This window comes from Nipponia nippon, unplaced genomic scaffold (assembly GCF_047370975.1).
Source record: "Nipponia nippon isolate SJK-2023a ecotype South Korea unplaced genomic scaffold, ASM4737097v1 scaffold_5, whole genome shotgun sequence".
Taxonomy (NCBI): Eukaryota; Metazoa; Chordata; class Aves; order Pelecaniformes; family Threskiornithidae; genus Nipponia; species Nipponia nippon.
The window spans coordinates 11919000-11937821 of record NW_028262369.1 but is presented as its reverse complement, the minus strand read 5'-3'; the positions used below and the strand labels follow the sequence as shown (position 1 = coordinate 11937821).

General features: G+C 44.7%; 1 protein-coding gene across 1 annotated transcript in view; it reads left to right on the top strand.

The window, feature by feature from the left end:
* Positions 1 to 4085, top strand: part of PDGFA (platelet derived growth factor subunit A) — a 36479-nt gene extending 32394 nt beyond the window's left edge. Inside the window, exon 7 of the mRNA XM_087733483.1 lies at positions 1561 to 4085. The gene's annotated coding sequence lies outside the window, so the exon portion shown is untranslated. The remainder of the gene's footprint in view (positions 1 to 1560) is intronic.
* Positions 4086 to 18822: the final 14737 nt, after the last annotated feature.

Genomic DNA, 18822 nt, shown 5'->3' with positions numbered 1-18822 from the left:
TAGGATTCTAATGAATTCTGCAGGATGAGGTTTCCAAAAGAAAAAAAAATATGGCACCTTCTACATCTTAGAAGAAAGGTCTCCGTGCTTTTGCCGTTACGATAGGTACGCAGTCAATGTGTATGGTCATATCACCCGGAAAGATTCTACCTCTGGGAAAAGGCTTTTTAAAGTTTCAAGTGTGTACACTGTTGAGTTTCTGTAGCAACTTCCTGGTCTAGCTGTGAAAAGTGATAAAGGGAACGGTAAAAGTCTATCTTGTTTTCAGTTGTCCTGTTCTGCACCCTAGGAGGCAGAAATGCTGCATTGCATATGTCTAGCTGCAGGGAAGACAGCAGGAACACATTTGAATGACTAAGGATGAACACGGTAAAGCTGGTGCTGATGTTCTCAATCAGGTAGTGAGACCAGCAAAGTGAGAATAGCAAAATGGATACTCAGGTTTACCAGTGACACTTGTCTGGAAAATTAATATTTAACAGACACTTAATTAACTTAAATGAAGAAGTAATCCTAAAATCCTGGTTTTGGAGAAGGGCCTGAATCTCAAGCTACTGCATTTACTGTTAGTGAGTTGATGCTCTCGGAAATGTTGTGAAACAAGAATACGTCATATTTGTAAAGCACCCAGAGATCCTACGGGCGACAAGTAACAGTTTTCTACTATTTAAAGAGTTCCCTGCTGTAAGCAGGCCCCTCGATGGTGACTAGAGAGTTGAGGGGTTGTGCCCCAGGCTCATGGTTTCAAGTCCAGATGCGCTGTCCCCACGTTAACACCAGCCAGTGTTGGGTGCACCTCTGTCACGTGCAGGGTATTGCACACAGGCTGCTTACCTTGCTGTTCTCCACCATGGGGGAATATGTCTGCCCGCCAGCTCTTGTATTGCACTCGGATTGTAAGGGTAGCTTTGCTGTATGTTGGAACATATTTTAGGCAGCAAGGTGTTTCCATTAGGACTGAAGCACACAGCTGGGTAAGCTTGAGCATTTTTTTCTTCAATACAGGCAAGATATTTAAATATTGGGTTAGTTGTTCTTTGTGTCCTCAGGCACCCAAATACTTCTAAACTTGTGGTCACTGGAAGGCTGTCTTACTGAAAATCAAGAGATGTTTGCCCTTGCGAAAGTTTCTACTCATGCTTGAAAGTGATAGTTGGACTCCTAAGTCACAAAGATGCTTTTGCAAATGTATCTGTCTTTCTGTTTCTCTGTAAATCAACCTGCTTGGTCTGAACTGAATGTTTAAATAATAAACAGCTGAAGGACAGTCTGATGGCTTCTTTCTGAGTGTTTCCCTTATGGAGCACTTGGGGTCCCATGGCATCTGCTTTGACCTTAAGGACCTCCTTTCTGGAGGCTTTTTTACAATGCTAACAAACCCCACATTTTAACTAGCCATTAAATAAGCCAGTCAGTGGTAACTATTCAGGACAGGGATTAGAAGAGTATTCTTACTGGGATACGAGATGGCTCTGTCCATGTGCTGGCCAGGGATGAAGGGCTGGAAAACTGTGTGGTGGAAGAGACTACTAATGTGATTTTCCACAACTTTCCTTGCAGCTGCATTTTTGAGGAGAGAGATGGCTAGGCTTGCAGTAACATGTTGTGCCGTCATAAATGCTACAGCCACCATCTGTTTCCAGCCCACGACTTGAAAGAAAACTGAGCAGTAATCTCATAATTCACATGAGCATTTTACACTTGTGAACCCTTCCCAACCTTTGTCTAATAATGAGGGGAGTGCATGGTGCTAAGGTTTGTATTTTTCCTGCGCGTATTAGTGTTTATTTGTATGTCTCTTTCTGTTTTGTTGTTTGTTTTTTTTTTCCACGGGCCCATTAAAAAAATTTCTCTGGGAGGAAAATCAGACCAGTTCCATGGTCAAAAGAAACATGATAAAGGTGAAATCCCAATTCCATTGACCTTGCTGGCAAAATTCTCCAGGAGGAGCTGCATTTAACATTCCTCGCTGTGTCTGTCTTGGTTACTTGTCGATTAAAAGAAAGAAAGACATTAGAAAGTGAAGAGGCAGGTTGCTGAACTGCCCTTTCCCTGCAGAAACAGAGCTGCTAGAATAGCTGGACATGCGCATTTTAAACCCACACCATCAGATAGGATGGTAATGGTAGGTTGGATTTTAATGAAAACAAATTCTTCTGCTAATCTTCGCTTGGGGCTGGCCCTCTGTGGGATTAAGGATACCGCCTGCTGTGCCAAAGACATGCTCAGGTTCGAGGCTGCTGGTGGGTGGGAAGAACACAAACATCTGAGAGTGACTCTGGTGAGGAATTGCAGTCTGTCCTGTTGCAGTGCCCTCAGGGAAGCCAAGGAGTTGAGATCATTTAGCTGATGGAAATGCTGCTCCCTTCCAGCCTGCAAAGCAAGGCTAACATCATTAAGGATTTCTTTTTGACTGTTCTGCAAAACCAAGGGCTGCTGTTTCCCTGGGCCTCCTCTCATCTTTGGACCCAATTTGCACGCCTCCTCCTAGCACAGCTGAACTGGCTGAATGAACTCCTGCTCTCCTCTGGCCTTACAAACAATGACTTTCATCATCTCGACCAGGCTGCAGAGCAGTTTAAGGATGAAAGGGCTTCTCATTTCATATATCCCACTGCTGCTAGCACTATAAATCCTTGATGGACTGAGTTTATAGCAAACTGCTACTGCAAGCAAGTGAAATTTATTTTGTGTTGTCATATGTATGGTCAAACTGTCCAAGAAGTTGCCAAACAAAGAACTGAGCTGCTGATGGGCAACCAATTAAATCTCTTCTCATTTTATTTAAAAATAATAAATAACTATCAATCAAAGGGACTTATATTGACATGTGCTACCTGTTGGGTGATCCTCAGTATCTCCAAGATGTGTCCGTAAGTGGAAGAAAGCTGCCAGCTGTTGCCAGGTTCAGCAGACATGACATGAAGTTCCACCAAGACAAGGTTTGTGGGCTCACAAGGGTTGGGGACAGGTTAAGGGACACTCCCTTTTTCAGCACTACTTGCTGTTCTGGATGCGTTTGTTCAGGTAGCAAGGGTGCACAGAGGCCACATCCAGCTGCGGTGACCTCTGCTTGAAGCAATGACAAAGCTTTATTGACCTGTATATGGCAGTGGCCCTTCTTCTGTCTTGCAGTTTGAGCAAAGATGGATTGTTGGTGGAACTCTGGGATCTAGAAAGCCAGCCCATGTCTGTTTTGGTGCCTTGTGATGGTAGATGAGCTAAAAAGGAGATAGTAGAAACTCTTCAAGCTGATGGAGTCTGAATCGCATATAATTTCTGTATCGTTTTCTTACAGAGTGAACAAGCCTGGAAAGTTACCTTATTTTTATTTTTTACTCAGGCTAATTAATTATAGCTGGGGGTGTTGGGAGCTGTCGTATTAAACGGCCTTTGCCTGCTTACTCCTGTCGTGCTGCTGGATTCAATCCCTGCTGCCTCCCACCCCCTCGTCTGTAGTGTATGGCCACATCTGAAGTGTCTGCCCTGCACACGCGCTGGTCGGAGCCTTCTCCCTGCCGGCGCACACGTTGTGGCTTTGGTGTCCGTGGAGTTATAAGCATCTTTCCTGATGCTTGTTTTTGTGTGAGAGGGCGAGAGAGAGGGGGCACGGGAAGGGCAATGGCAGGGAAGGCCTCTGACATGAAATTCCCAGGAACAGGATTTGCACATTTTATAACCGTTCAGATGGAAATGCAATGGAGCTGAATTATTACTCCTTAATCCTGCTTTCTCACTTTCCTTCCAGCAGCCTCCTTCCCTTGAGCTTAGGTAATACAGAAGCTTATAAACAAATCCCACCGCATGAAAAATAGCAAAGGGGAAAAAAAAAAGGACCTGGGTTAGGGCTGTGATGGATAGACAGGTGGACGGCAGGCACCAGAAGGGAGGATGAATGGTAAAAGCCTTTGATGGAAACACTAAAGAGCTATTGAAAATCCAAGGGGTGGGGGGAGGGAGGAGAAAGAATAGCAGGAGGAGGGAAAGCAAGGGAGCCGTGCCCCCCTTCCCCCCCGCCCTCTTTCTCAGGATGTTGAAAGTATTTGTCCTTCCTTACAAAATGATTGAACTGCCGCCAGGCCAGGCCACCCTTCCAGCCATTGCACTGGGAAACTGGCACTTCTGAAAGCCTCGTCGCCTCTCAAATTTTATAGCTTTCCCTTTTTTGTGGGAGTTTTTGTGTTGTGCTACTTGGAGGATTGTTTTCAGATTTGCTGCTTATCAAAGAAACTATATTTTGTTGCTCTGACAAACACAGAATCCAGGTAATGAAAGGAAGAATTAAAAAAAATAAAGGCCCATTTTTATCAGAGTACTCAGCTGTCTGCCTTTTATTGAGTCAGAATTTCATGCATTTGGTATTCACGATGTTGCATTAATATTCCTTTGGTTTATCTCTAGCACTTTTTGAAGGAGGAATTTCATCCTGTAAATAAAGCTTCTACTTTATTGATGTCTCTGTGTGTGCAAAAGTGGCGCCTGTTCTTCATAGCCAGAGTAGTGAGGATGATCCTGTTATATCATAATTAAAATGGTATTTGCACCAGACGAATGCAGGCAACAGTGGGAAAAGATAATCTTTCCCCTTTTCAGAATGGTCTGTGAAGTTCTGCGACGTCTTTGTCCTGCAAGATCTATAGATGGGAAGAACTATTGAAGAGCTGCATATGAGATTGTTATTGCTGCCAGGGTGTGTATTTATATCATGTATTTATATGTGTATGTATTTATGTAAGCCTGATGCTTGGGAAGGACTGAAGCCGTGTATATTCTCAAGAATTAGAACTGGGTGTCTGTAGATGCATCCTCCACCCAGGCCCTTGTTAACCAGGGGAGGACCCAGGGCTATGGGGTCTGCCCGATGCCACCCATGTGCCACCAGTGTCAGAGAGGCTGGCGAGCTTGAGGTGCCCGGGCCAGGTGGGGTGAGCAGGGTGCTGGCTGGCCCCTGGGCAGGTCCCTGCTTAGCTGGGCTCTGCGTGCTGGGTGGGTGCGTGTCTTCCCTCCCCATCGGCGGCGTGGCCCTCAATGCAGCCCCAAGGGCGCTCCTCTGAGTAAACAGTGCAGACAGTCAGCTGTCCATTGCCTCCAAGATTAGATCCTGGGATTAGGTCTCTGACGGGCTGGCCATGCCATATAATTAAAATAGGCCTAGGAGAGCGGAGAGGCAATATGCAACCCATACACAGCTGAATAGTGGGGGGGCTGTGCTTGCTCACAAACCCACGGCAGCTGAAAGCAAATCTCTCCACTAACATAACTTTGGAATAGCACTTTCCACCTAAGCATCTCCAGTGCCTGGTTACATTCGTGAATGTTTGTAGTGCCCCTCGAGAGAGGTAACACTGCCTTTATCCCCACCTCTGAAAGAAGAGAAAGGGTAAGTGATTTGCTCAAGGTTAGATGGGGAGTCGCTGGAGATGGAGCTTCAGTCTCCTGCCTTCAAAGGAATTCACTGCAGTGACCAAAGCAAACAGCCCCTGCTGTTACAAAGCCGGACCGTGGTGTGTCATTCACACTTTGTATCTGCGATGCTGTGTCTGGGAAGGTATCGCTGTCCTTGCGAACTAACTTTTAGTTCTTGAGCGTGGGTGAACGCTTGTCATCGTGCCAGGATGACACAAAGTCTGGAAATTATGATGGCAATTCAGGTCATGGTATAATGGGGGAGAAATGCTGCCTCAGAAGCGTCCCCATCTAGTGTCACTGCTAGCGATTATTTAGGCTGCAGGACATGGCTGTGGCAAAGATCAGGTTGTAGCTGATAGGAATCATGCCTTGAAATAACACTTTCCTTCTTACATTGTGAAAATTGCAGAGGTATGGGAAGTGAGGGAAAATGGGATTTCCCTGGAGGTTAAAGATTTTCCTTTAATCAGCTTTCATGATGTTAATTAAACGTTTGGAACAATGGCTCAGTCCCGGGATCCGCCCGCTCTTGCGTAACTGTCTCACAATACCGTTTTCACTTTCATGTTTATTTGCCAGCATGATTCAAAGTGAGAGCTGAACAAGACTCCTGCACCAAAGAGCTACTTGGATTTGGGGAAAGCTCAACTCCCTCTCTTACCTGTCCTAGAGAGAGAAGACCCAAACTCTCTCCTCCTGAGAAAGAGCAGCCTGGAGGGATCCCAGGACTTTTGTCTGTCATCGTTACCCCATCTGCAAATGGGGCTAATAAAAACTTACTGGTATTTTGAGACCGGCACATATAAACATATACCCACCCATATGGAGAAATGGGTGTGTTTATAGAGATTGGTACAGGGATAGATACATTCCGGGTGGGTATGATATATTACAGTGCCACTTGCTCCCTGAAGTTTTCACTTTTTCTGTAGTGTAGTTGCTGTGTGCCCATGGGAGCCATCGTTTCTGGTCCTTTGAGCAATGGGCTTAATATAACCGAGACTTGTATCACACACATGGAGAGCTCAGGGGAAGAGAAAATTTGGGGAATGGTTCACAGGCAGGGGATGACATTGATTTCCTCAGGGACCGCACCCCATGGGAGGGGAAACTGTGCTGGGCATATTTCCACAGCCCAGGAGGTCCTCTTGGTGCCAGACTGGGATGTCTCTCTTGGTCTGAGATGAGGCTGTGTGTCCCAGAGTTGGTCTAGCGATGTGCTCAGAGCATCCACCAGCCACACGCGTGCAGGGGGGTGCACATGCATACGGAGCCATAGCCTGGCCACCTTTGTTCTTCAAGTTAGAAAAGACTCGTTTCAAAAATAAGGTATTAAAACTTAAAAATGTCAGACATTATCAGAAAAAAAGAAAGAACCTATTATATTTTAGGTCAAAGTGTTATCTAGCCCAAGATTTTTAAATATGCGCAAAATGCAGTTTCTGCAGCAGGCCCATTAATCAGCGGCTGGAAGAACTGCCTTTTTTAGGCTGCAAAGATGAAAACAGAAAGCTGTGAGCACAGGGGCAGCTCCATTTTCCCACTGTACGGATGGCGGGTCTCGGTGCAGGAGGGCACCTATATCTGTGCAGGCTCTTGCTTCCCTAGCAACATGTTAACATCTTTGCAAAAGCCGTTTAAATATGCCGAGCTGCTTGCCACGCAAGCTCTACATGGCGGTTTCCCTGTTGACACATGCTTTTGTCTGCTTAGAGGAGGTGCTCTGTAAACATAAATGTTAGACAGTTTTTATGTTACTTATTTCTGATTCATTGGTCCTAAATTAGTAGCTCAGAGGCACATACCTTTCGTACAGGGAGGGAAGGGATTGCCTCTCTTCTCCCCACCTTTGGAAACTTTGACCTGCTAAGATCACAAACTGTAGGAGATCTCTGAGGCGAAGTCCCAGGTACTGCCAGCAGTAAAAGCGCGGAGTAAACAGATTAGGTGTATTTGAAAGATGTTTTAAGGGGACTTGGACTATCTATCTGGCTCAGTTTCCATATACCACAGGCAAGATTAATTTCAATACTGATTTTGATAGCGTGGAGGCTTTTTCCTTAATACAGGAATTGGCTGTGTAATTAATATATATACATTTTTTTTTCCTGTTTGGCAGTGCGGGACATGAGAGATCAAAACTTCTTCTCCACACCCCTTTGATTAGCACAGGAGTGGCAGGAGGAATTTTTTCTCTCTTGGTCATTCTGGGCAACCTTTGCGCCCAGCTTTTCCACCCTGTTCCCATTAAGAAGCCGCAGAGGACACGCGAGCAAGCCCCCAGCCAGCTGGGAGCTGTCAGCTGCCTTCAAAGCCTCAGCCAGCCCTTCTGTGATAAATCCATGGCGAGGTGTGTAATGCGTGTGGTATCAGCCCTGTATCCCACACAGGTCCTGTCCCAGCAGGGAAGAAATTTTTTTTAAAAATTGGAGTACAAAAGGGAAAACCCATTTCTTGAACTTTTAAGTCACTTTACAGAGCAGTCAAGGGGATTGGGGTAGGGTCTAACTCGTCTTTAACCCAGGGCTGCTGGCTGTAGGTTTTACCACCCTTTCGCAGGAGTGGGGTGGCAAAGCGCTGGAAGCTGAGCAGCTCCCTCCTGGATCCTCCCATGCAGGTCGCAAAGGACATTGTTAATTTACAGACGAAAGAAATGCAGAATCCTGTATGCACATTTTGGGCTGAGACAAATGAAAATTTTGTTGTCAGTCTGGCTTGGCATCACCTTTCCAGTTCTCTTTTGTTTTCTCTCCCCGTGAATCAACTCTCCGTTTCATTTCTCTTTTGTTTGTTCCATAATTGCTGTCTTAACCTGGAGGCACGAGGCTTCCTTGTGGAAACATCACCACGCTGTCAGTCAGGGGAGAGGTGGTACAGCTGGTACAGTCCTTCCTCCCTCTCAGGAGGGAACGTATCATCCCTTGAATATGCAATATCATCCAGGACAGGAGCCAGGATCCTCAGCAGGCACATGAATTCCATTATTATTTCCACATTTTGGGCAGACTAAGAGACAGTAAGTAAATAAGCAAGCTGTGGCATCTGCAATCTCTGTAGTTTTATTTAAAGTGACTGCCTGTGCTTTAAATGCTTGTGTGGGTATTAAAAATACAAAGAGAAAAGCCTGTATCCTTGATCTGATACTGCCCAAGGCAGCTTCACGGTATGGCCCATTTAATGCCATTGAGCAGTCCATTGAACAATTAAGAACCCACCAGAAACAGTAATTGCCTGCTTTCCTCCTGAAAATTCACACAAACCGGCATATCCCAAACCCTCGCCGTCGCTGGCCTCTGTATTTCTCCTTTGAAACAGTGCCACTGCTGTCTCTTGGCCCTGTGTGGAGATGTTTCACATCGCCCTGCCACAGGAGCAGCACAAGGCACACGGGCTCCTTCCCTCAGACGGGTTCTTGTTCAAAAGTGTTTCCCCTCCAAGGAAAGGCCGATTTCCCATGGGTGCTCCTGGGCTGCTGGTGGGATGTAGCCGGGGACTCAGGGAAGATTCACTGCACGATCCAGTAGTCCACGATACAGCATTGTATAACATCAGCTGGCTTTCCTGAGCTCTCGTGTGCTGTGCTCATGAATTTGATAGAACTGCCCCTGAATGAATATACAATTAGATTTCACTGTTGAATGTGTGAGAAATACAATCGAAGAGGAACACTGATCCAATTGAGCAGAGAAATACTGGTCAGGAGGGCTATGATATTGTTTTCTCTACTCTGATATTAATACCAATAACTAAGACTGTTTCTGCTTTGTTTTTATGCAAAGGTTACAGCTACATGTTAACCTTCATCAGTCCTTCCGACGATAATGCTGAAAGTGAAATACCATTGAAATTATCTTCCTATATGTTTAAACCACTCTGGCACTTTTCCAGGCAGTGTTTGTGCCCCTGTTTATGCTGCAGACCCCGGTGACCCTAGAATACTTTTATTTATGACAGCATAAGCATCATTTCCATGGCAACATGCTTTTCAAGCTGCAGATTGAGGATTGCAATTTCCTAAGCAATCGAAGAAGCAATGGTGGATTTTTTTTCCTAATCGGCTAGTAGCAACTTTCATGTGCAAAACAATCAGCCATGACAAATCATTTAAAAGCTACATTATAATCAAGGCAATTTTAAAGCTCAGCATGGTTAGCCTAAAAGTAAAAGAGTCAGATCCAGTTGTTTAATGGAAACGAAGATCATGCAATGATATCCTCGCTGCTACAGCTAAGTAAATTGGCTTCCACTTGCTCTGCGATGCAGCCTAACGAGGAGCAGAGCAGTTTACTTCACTAGAATGACGCATTATTTACAGGAAGACTACTACATAGTTATAATCCTATATGGTTTCGGACAATGTTTTCCCATATTGGAGGAGATGACAAAGCCTGTTTGAAAACGGGCCAAGCTGTCAACAAAGGACTGTTATTAACAGATATGTTGGTTAGCAGCTCATGTGAAATTGCACTTAGTGCTTTCTGCCTTCAGAGAGCACCGAGGTGGAGCTGATCCCTGAGACGGAAAAGCTGCCTGTGCATACACGTATGCCAGCGGAGCCCTTCCCATTGCTGACAGCGTTGCGGACAGTAATACAGAACTGAGTCTATGGGGAAACATCACTCAGCAGTGCCACAGCGTTGCTTCCCTCCCCAAAATCAATTTTCAAGAGTGTAAGTGTTGTCACTCCACATACAGGGAGGCTGAGGTGCAGAAAGATGCAACGATGTGTGCAAGGTTGCCCCAGTTGACAGTCAAAGGTGCTCCCTGGAGTCCCAGGACACCACCCCGTCTACTGGGGGCCATGACCCATTTATCAGAGTAAGGTGTTTGAAGGCTTGAGCCGTCCCCTGCTCAGGCAGCTTGGTGCCCAGCATCGCTGGGACCATTGCTACTCTCTGGAGGACAGCACTTCTCACAGCTGCTCTTCTCACCATCTCTCACTGGCAAAAAATTTGTATTAAAAGTACTACTTTAAGGATTTCAGAAAAAGATCAGGATTTTCTTTCCTGTAGGATTGTCCGTGAAAGCAATGAAATCTTGCTTCATATCCAGGCAGGATTTGCTTCTCACCTGGCCAAACCCAGGAAACTGCTTTGCTCCTGAATGGGTGGGCTTAGCAGAGCTGACTCAAACCTCTCTATATTATCAGTTGCTCATGTCTCCAATTTCCAAGTTAGACGTTAATAGTGAGTGTCACTATAGAATTATCGAAGATAAATTATCTACGTCATGCTAGAAGTTAGTTCAAACAAAATAGGATTTGCAGGTTTTTTTTTTCCTCCCAAAATTATTTGGGGTGACAGGTAAAGAAATATTAAGCTACATTCTGTAATGGTAGAGGTACATTCCTGCTTGATAAAAACCATGTTCATACCAATTTGCTTTGGGCCTCCAATATTTTTGGGGGCAAAACTTCCACTGGTTTTGAAAGCATTAGGACATCAGAGGGGGCTTCCAGGTTTAGGAGACTCCCATGTCTTACGAGGTACGGTTGGTCATTAACTCTCTTGGGGGAAGCTGAGTAAACACTACTTTTGAACACCAGATTTTCCATACCAGAGACTGGTTAATTTAGCATTCTGAGGTGTTACATATTGGCCCAAGCACATCACAGAGCTCAACGTCAAAAAGCTTTCAGGACATCAAGAACTGCAAGAAACCCTTGACTAAAGCCACTGCATACTAATGTGTAAGGCCAGCCTTAGCACTGTGGCATCCTCCTCCATTTGAAGTCGGTTGTCAGGCTTGATTTGGAGTCTGAACACCTGGGTTAGGAAATCAGGGAACCACTAAATATGTTCTGCCCTAGGGAAAGTGCTTGCCCTCACGTTGGCTGGTGATGGAAGAGGAGGAAGGTTTTTCAGCCTGCTCTTATGGTTTCAGACTTGAACTTGGAACTGTTTGTTTTTGCTACGCCACCCCTTCCGCCCTAGTTAATAGTCAACTTTGAAACCCAGCTTTATGTCCCATGTGTTTGATTTACATTTCAAATGCAGGGCCAGCAGTGCAGGCTGTCTAAATCACTTGTCAGCACAAGGGAAGGAGGTGACACAGTGGGAGGAAAAAGTGAGATGCGGCTATGGCCCAGTATAAACGCTCTGTCAGCTGGGCAATGCTGTTACTGGGAGAGTCCCCAGCAAGCGACAACTGCTCACCTTGCTCAAAGGTTGAGGTCTAACCCAGGCAACACACAGGGACCAGCTTGTCTCCTTTGATTTACACTCCATTCCTCCAACACTACAGCCCTGCATCCTGTTTTCCTTATCCGCTGCAGCTGTATGTGGAGGTGAGGGCCTGAAAGGACCTAGCGAGAGGAGTTTCTTTTGAAACCAAAAATAGCCTGTCATGATTTTCTTTTTTTTTTTTTGGTCAGCATGTCACAATCTTAAATTTATCACTGATCTGTAGCTGAATTGACATACAGGAAACCTATCTAATCACGAGTTGGAGGGCACAGGGCAGAGCGAGTTCACCGGCCACTCTTGAAAAACGTCTGGCTGGAAATATCATTTTCAGCTGCTCTTTGATGAGGTAACATCAAGGAGCAAAGCGACAGCACACACCACACAGGCCAATGCCAAATGGTTTGCAGGGCCAGTCAATGCCGCATTGAGGAAAGGGGAAACATTTGCAAAATCGGTCAAAAATGAATTAGATGTGTTTTAAAGCAATTACTTTCCAGACTGTTTACTCTGAATGACACAAATATGATCAGCCTGTCCTTAGAGACCTTCATGGGCTTGACCTGATGGATGTGGTGATGCCTAATCCTGCCCTTGCTGATGCTGCCTGGAGTCATGCATGTGTGTGTTTTGACAGTTCATGAGCAGAGTCTGGCTCGCTGCCCTGTGCTGGCCTGATGCATTTGTACAACAGGAGGACCTCTTCCTTTCATCTTTTAAACTAAACACAGGATCCTTGGGCTGCAGAAGGAACAACCCCTTGTGGAGATGGCAGGTGGTGGAGCCAGCGTGGAGCCCCGAGCCCCGCACCGTCAGAGGCCGGTGTGAGCATCATGCCTCTCCAGTCAGCCCACACCCGCCACAACTTCCCAAGATTTTACTGGAAATAGTTATGTCTACTCCTTGCGAGCACATTAAGAACTACCTGCCAGGTTCAGCTGATGTAAATCCCCATAAATTCATTCACCAGCTTTATTCCCGGAGAACTGCTGCTTAACGCTCTGTTTCCTCATAGCTGCAATTTCTCTCAGTTTATTTTAACGATGGTGCCTTGCTCTCAGTTTCACCACACACGTCCTCTATATTGCTAAAAAGGCACTGATGAACACAAGCTGTATTACCAGAAATCACATTCCTGTTCCTGTTCCTTGGCTCATTTCTCCCTCATTTCCCATTACCTTCCTATTTTAAGACTGCATGCATGACATACCTGTCAGCTAGATCCACTCAAATATTTATCCAGTAATTTAATCAGTGAATTTCATGGTAGGTTGCAAACTACATTGATGATTTTCTCCTCATTCACATAGCTTGGATTGCAGTGTGTTAGGGAGCTGGAAGGCTGCAGGTTCATGGGGATGTATGAACTCAATGAAGTTTATAAATTGTAAAGAATTTATTTTTTTCCTTGCAGCCCTGAGGCCTGTGATGTGCCTCACCTGTGTGCTGCACTGAAGGGGAAGGGGAAAGTGCCTGAGATTGCCGATACTTGGGCATCAACGTGACCCTGCGTCGGTCTTAGCTGTGGGCCAACCTCTGGCACATGCCGAGGGAAAAGCAAACAGAAGAGGGACAGAGTCCACTGAAACAGAGAGCGAGGGATTTTAGCTTTAAATTTCAGAGGACACTCCCTTCTTTTCCCCCTCCTAGTCCCCAGCCTGTCTAAAGCCAGTCATTCAGGAGAGAGAAACTACAGTCTCTCATAGGAGACCATTCTGCCCAAAGAAAGCTCTTTCTTAAGCCAATCCCAGCTTCCAGGCTAGAACAACTTTTACACCAAACCTCCCGACTATGCTTTTGAAGCCCACCATGACCCCAGGCTGGAGCACTCCTAGAGGCAGGCGCCAAGGCTGAGCCCCCCAAAGCATCCCCCTGAGTGCCCCAGGGTTGATAAGCCCCAGGGTCTGGTGGTTTGGCCAGTCAGCCCTTTCCTCACCTCAAAAAGGGGGCCTCAAAGAAAGGGAGGAGCGAGAAGTGGCACCCTTTTATAGTGTGAGTAACAGCTCAGCAATATGTTCCCCCAGGGCAAGGCATGCTCCACACTCAGTGATTTCAAAAGAAGTTCAAAAAAAAAAAAAAGAAAGAAGGAATGAGGAACTAACTCAACACACCCTGTAGGTAGGTTCTGGCTTCCCCTGGGAGAATGATAGTGTAAACCTCCAAATGGTATCTGCTTAATGTGTTATAAACAGCTTTTCCTTTTTCTTATTCCCCCTCCTCAAACCTGAAACCGCTGCTTCTTTACCAGATAATGCTCTGCCTTGACAGGATGGGAGAGATGTTGTATATGTATAGATATAGATACTCTATCATCTATTTCCATTAATAGGTATTAAGAACAGGGATAGAAATGATAATCTCACTCTGTTGAATCCTGTGCCCAGTCTCCAAGAATCCTGTTACTTAATGTTTGAAACATCCTTTGGAGGTAGATGAATATAATCGCCCCCCACTCATTCCTGGCTCTGGAAATGGCAGCGCACTTAGAAACATGCTTACCGCAAGCACGGGCTTTGGCTACAGCAATTCTGCGCTTAACATGAATATGCTTAAGGGCTTTGCTGGACGGGCTGAGCTAGTGTGCTTGATATCTTGCAGGATAGGGTAGGAAGGCGGAGAGAGATTAAGGATTTTATCATGTTCCCAGGAAAGTTCAGTACAGTTTCATTGATTTCTGTGGAAGAGAAGCCGCCCCTAAATAGTTTGCACAGCTGGGAAAGAAGCCCAGGAGATCCTAGTGTCCCGTCCTTTCCTCTAACCATTAGGCTACACTTCTCCTAGAAGAAAAATGGGACATGGGGGAATTCACACAACTGTGCAGATTGCTCCAAAAAGAAGCAATGTTCTTATATAATAACTAATATAAATCAATAATAATTATATAATAATATAACTAATAAGCAGTAAACTCTGCAGAAAGGCTGCATTAAGCACAAGTGCAAGGCTGGAGACTGTGCCTTTCAGAATACCTTGGCAGTCTTACCAAAACAGCAGATAAGTGGAGATTGATACAACCTTGTCAGAAGTGCGGATTTTTTTTTCCCTGTAGTACCCACACTTAGCTGAAATTCCAGAAGTGATTGCATTTTACTTGGGTATATCTCCTGCAGAAGTGGCACAAGCTGTATTAGGAAATAACTTGAAACTTATTGAAATTCAAAGCATTTTTAGTATATCAGTAACCTCAAATGGTTCTTGTTAATTGCTGAAGTAATACTGCCTTCGCTTCTCAAACAGCATTAGCTGATTTTAACCAAGCCAGGAATAGGAAAACATTTCTAGTCTGGAACATCTCCTCTTAAGACTTTTGTAGATGCAGTCAGACTGGGTAGCTCAATGTGCCCTGGTTTTCTCAAAGATCTCTGAAAAAATTATAATAATAATTGCAGTACATTAGTTAGTCCTCAGGGATAGCTCCAGTTTCCATCCATATAACCTTTACTGCTTTGGGATGCAAGCTATTTGTTTTGGCAGCCTGAAACAGCCCATAACTTCACCATGATAACCACTTTTAGTTTGGCCTGTAGATTTTTTTTTTTTTGTTTTTCAAATCCATCTGTCCTGAGAAGTCAAATTCCTGATTTTGTCTTGCAGCACCCACCCTCTTCACTTACAAAGGGGACCTCAGAACAATCCTCTGTCCTCTTGCCTTGCTCTCTGGTTTTCCCTTGCCTTGTTCTCAAAGAGATTCATGTTTCTGTTTCACCATGTCTGTGTTAAATACTTCTGTCCCTGAAATTTCTGGACTGTGAGGTAAGGAGGCTCCATATTTATTACCTTGCAATAACATCTGAAATACCTTTGTTGAATTTACAAGTTTTAAGAACAAGAAAAACAACCCAGAAATCATTTTCTTGCCTGCCAGCTCTGAGTAATACATGTAGGATTTGGGTTGCTAGTTATTGCGTCATTACTGGGAAAAGAGATTCTGTTCTTTGGACTTAACAAAGCTGTTGATGATGGGTGCATGCATGAGAAAAGAAACCCGCTCTTTCCCCCATCCTTTTCTGTTGCTTTCAGAAGAGAAAATAGCAAAAACATCTCTGCAAGAAAAATCATTCAGTCTAGCTGGCAGTGGTTTGCCATTCAGCAGGTTCATTCAGGCTATTTTCAAGGGTGATTCTTTTTTCAGATGTCCAGCATCCAAATATAGCAGATGTGGGTGTTTTCTGTCTTTGAAAAGAGAAAAATAGCCATTTTGATGAGGACAGTGGAACTGATGCAGAGCATACGCAAAGTGCAGAGTGAGACCTGAGTACCTGGTGACAGCCCTCAGTTGATTTTGATCTTCACGTCATCCTGGAGGCAGCTGTGGGGAGGCTGTAATTAAATTATAGCAGAACCCGGTGCTATTCCATGTTGTACCAGGACCAAGGTCAGGCCAGAATCCACATAAGGTAGAAGTGACATAAAAGTTTTGTCTGTCTTTTCCCTGTTCCTTTGGAGTGTGTCCCTCATGAGCTACATAGCTTTCGCACTGCATGCTCTCAGCAGCTGCCCAAGTGCAGTTAGACTGGACCAAACCCAGTGACGGAGGGAAGAATTATGTTGAAGAGTTGTCTTAGGAGTGCTGGGAAAGTGGCAGGGATTTGAGAGACACTAGAAAACATGTCTCTGGTAAAACATATATTTCTTCACCAGTATTTTAGGTGTAGGAACAAAATGATGTTGTTTCTTGCTTCCCACGGAGTGAAAAGCTGTTCCTTCAGGTTCATCCCAAATCATCTGTGTGACTAATTCCCTCTTGGACTTAGCAGGGAGAGACAAGTTGGCCTGTTACGCAGAGAGTTAGCAGGGATTATCTGGTTTATCACAGTCAGCTTTCCTACACTCCAGAGCCGCTCTTACTCCCAGCCAGATGTTCAGAGGTGGGCCCGGCATCTGTGCGGTGCTTCACCAGACCCACTCAGTCCTCACTGACAAATACATGCAAAAATACTGTTTATCCACTTGACTTGTCACAGGAACCATACAAAACTACTTCAGCAGCTGGATTCAGCTACCTGGACTCCCCCTTTGGCCACCTGTGGTGGGTAGTGAGGGACTTTTCTGGGCTTTGAACCTCCGCATCCTTGAGGGACTCATGTAATCGCCCATTTTGCTGACAATCAAGGTTGCTCAACGAACTGTGCTGCTTTTTGGGAACCGATGTATAGATATTCTTCAGTAACAGTAATGATTTACTCCCGTGATTAGGAACAGGTGAACTTTAAAATAATTAATATTAATATATTAGTATTAATATATTTCATATTTTATATGTCAAAATACATATATTAATGAGTTAATATTAATTTCTAGCTAATCAGCATCAGATTTCTTTGCTTACGGGCTTTGCTCCATTGAAAAGCCTACTGCTTCTGGGAGTTACGTTTGTAATAGACTTGCAGTATCAAAACCTTTTTTTTTTTTGGTAATTACTATTGTTTTCAGCATCCCAGTCTGAGGAAGTGTTGGACTCATCTCCCCTAGCCATAGCTGGAAGGCACCCTGTGTGATTTGAGGGAGGGTTACTGGGTGAGTACAAACACGCCACATCACAGGCTTCTCTGTGTGTCAAGGGAATGGTTTCCACCACACGCATAATGGCAGAGTGGCAATTAGCCCAAGAAGAGCGAGTGAAAACACTCAATCCTCATCCTGGCCACAGGAACACACAGCATCGGAGGCGGCCGGCAGCTGATATCTGCACAGCGGAGCAGCTGGCTTTGGGGCTGCCCTCCCATTTCCTCAGTTTCCTACCGCCTGCTTCAGTGCCTGCCCCTCCACTCCTCCCTTGACTGTTTCTTTTCTCTTAGGGAAAAGTATATTTTGCCCCTAATATGTATAAATGACGCCAGTTTTATTTAAATCTGTCGTTTCCTATCCCCATGATTACTCCTAACTCAACACTGTAAAGAATTTGCCTCCTTGATGATATCTAGGAAATGTCTTTGTTTAAATCTGCTCTGCCAACCGACTGACATAACCTAAGCTCTCAGATATCTGCTTCCTCGCACACAGGTGTCATTCCTCTGGATCTTTTCAGATCTCCCGCTAAACTGTATCCCATTTATTCTGGTTATCTAGAAATCCCCCCTTCCCCTCCAGCCCAGTTCACCTTTCATTCCGACCATCTGGAAGACTGCTGTTAGGCAATGCTATCTTGGTCTAATTTGTAAGAAATAATTGATTTATTACTGTTACATACCTTTCCTGATTTTCCTGGGCATGGAAAAATAACAGGCTGTTCCAGTCTTAAAGAACTTCATATAAATTGCATTCACATACAACATATCTTAGCGATAAGGGGACCTGAGCTCAAAGGAGGCCGCATCATATCTTAACTCTCTGGAGTTTTGGGGGGGTTTATTTTAATAATATCCTGACGTTAGCATATACAATCCACGGTATTTGCCAAGCTTAAAACAACAGCCACAGGAGGATCCTGTCGTACGTTTTGCAAGCAGTTCTCACATCAACAGAGGGCTGATCCTGCATGGAATTCATTCCACATTTTATTCATTATCTGAATGAGTTATCAAGACAGCTCTCTGCCTGGCTGGAGGTACCAACATAGTGCAGACAGATTTTTTCCCACAGAACTCTCCGAAGCGATACTGTCAGCATAGCTATATTTAATGGCCTCTACCCATGCAGTCAATCTCTCAGTGCAGAAGAAATAGTTTACAATCTCTGAAACCCTACACTCCTCTCTGCCACGGAGCAGGAAAAAGTAACATCTACCGTCATTCCTTTTGCATGTCGCTGGATTCAGGGGGAAGGGAAAGCTAATAAGACAATGAGGACATTGAAAACAATATTCTAAGAGGCAGAGCAAGGCAAAAAAAAAAAAAATCGGTAGTCAACATCTGCAAGCAATCTTTAACCACAGCTAAAGACTGTCTTTAAATTCACATATGTCATGCCCTACTTACCTTTGCTTTAGGCTTAGTTTAGAAATAACCTGTGATCTTCCATATATCATTGCTATTCCTGAAGGAAGAGTTAGGACAAAGACTGTTGCATGCAAAGAGGTTTCCCCCCCAAGTTAAATGCCGTTAGGCAGAAAATAACTGACATTTTGGGAAGATAACGTAGGGCAGCTTTATGTGCCCTCTGAGTTTTCTGTGACGTACCCCTGCAGCATGCCTGGAAGAGCTTTGTGCCACATGCATTAAGGTAAAGGTCATCTGTCCTAAAGCGATTTCTGTGAAATAAAATTGCCTGTTTCCCAATTTTAAAAAAAGGT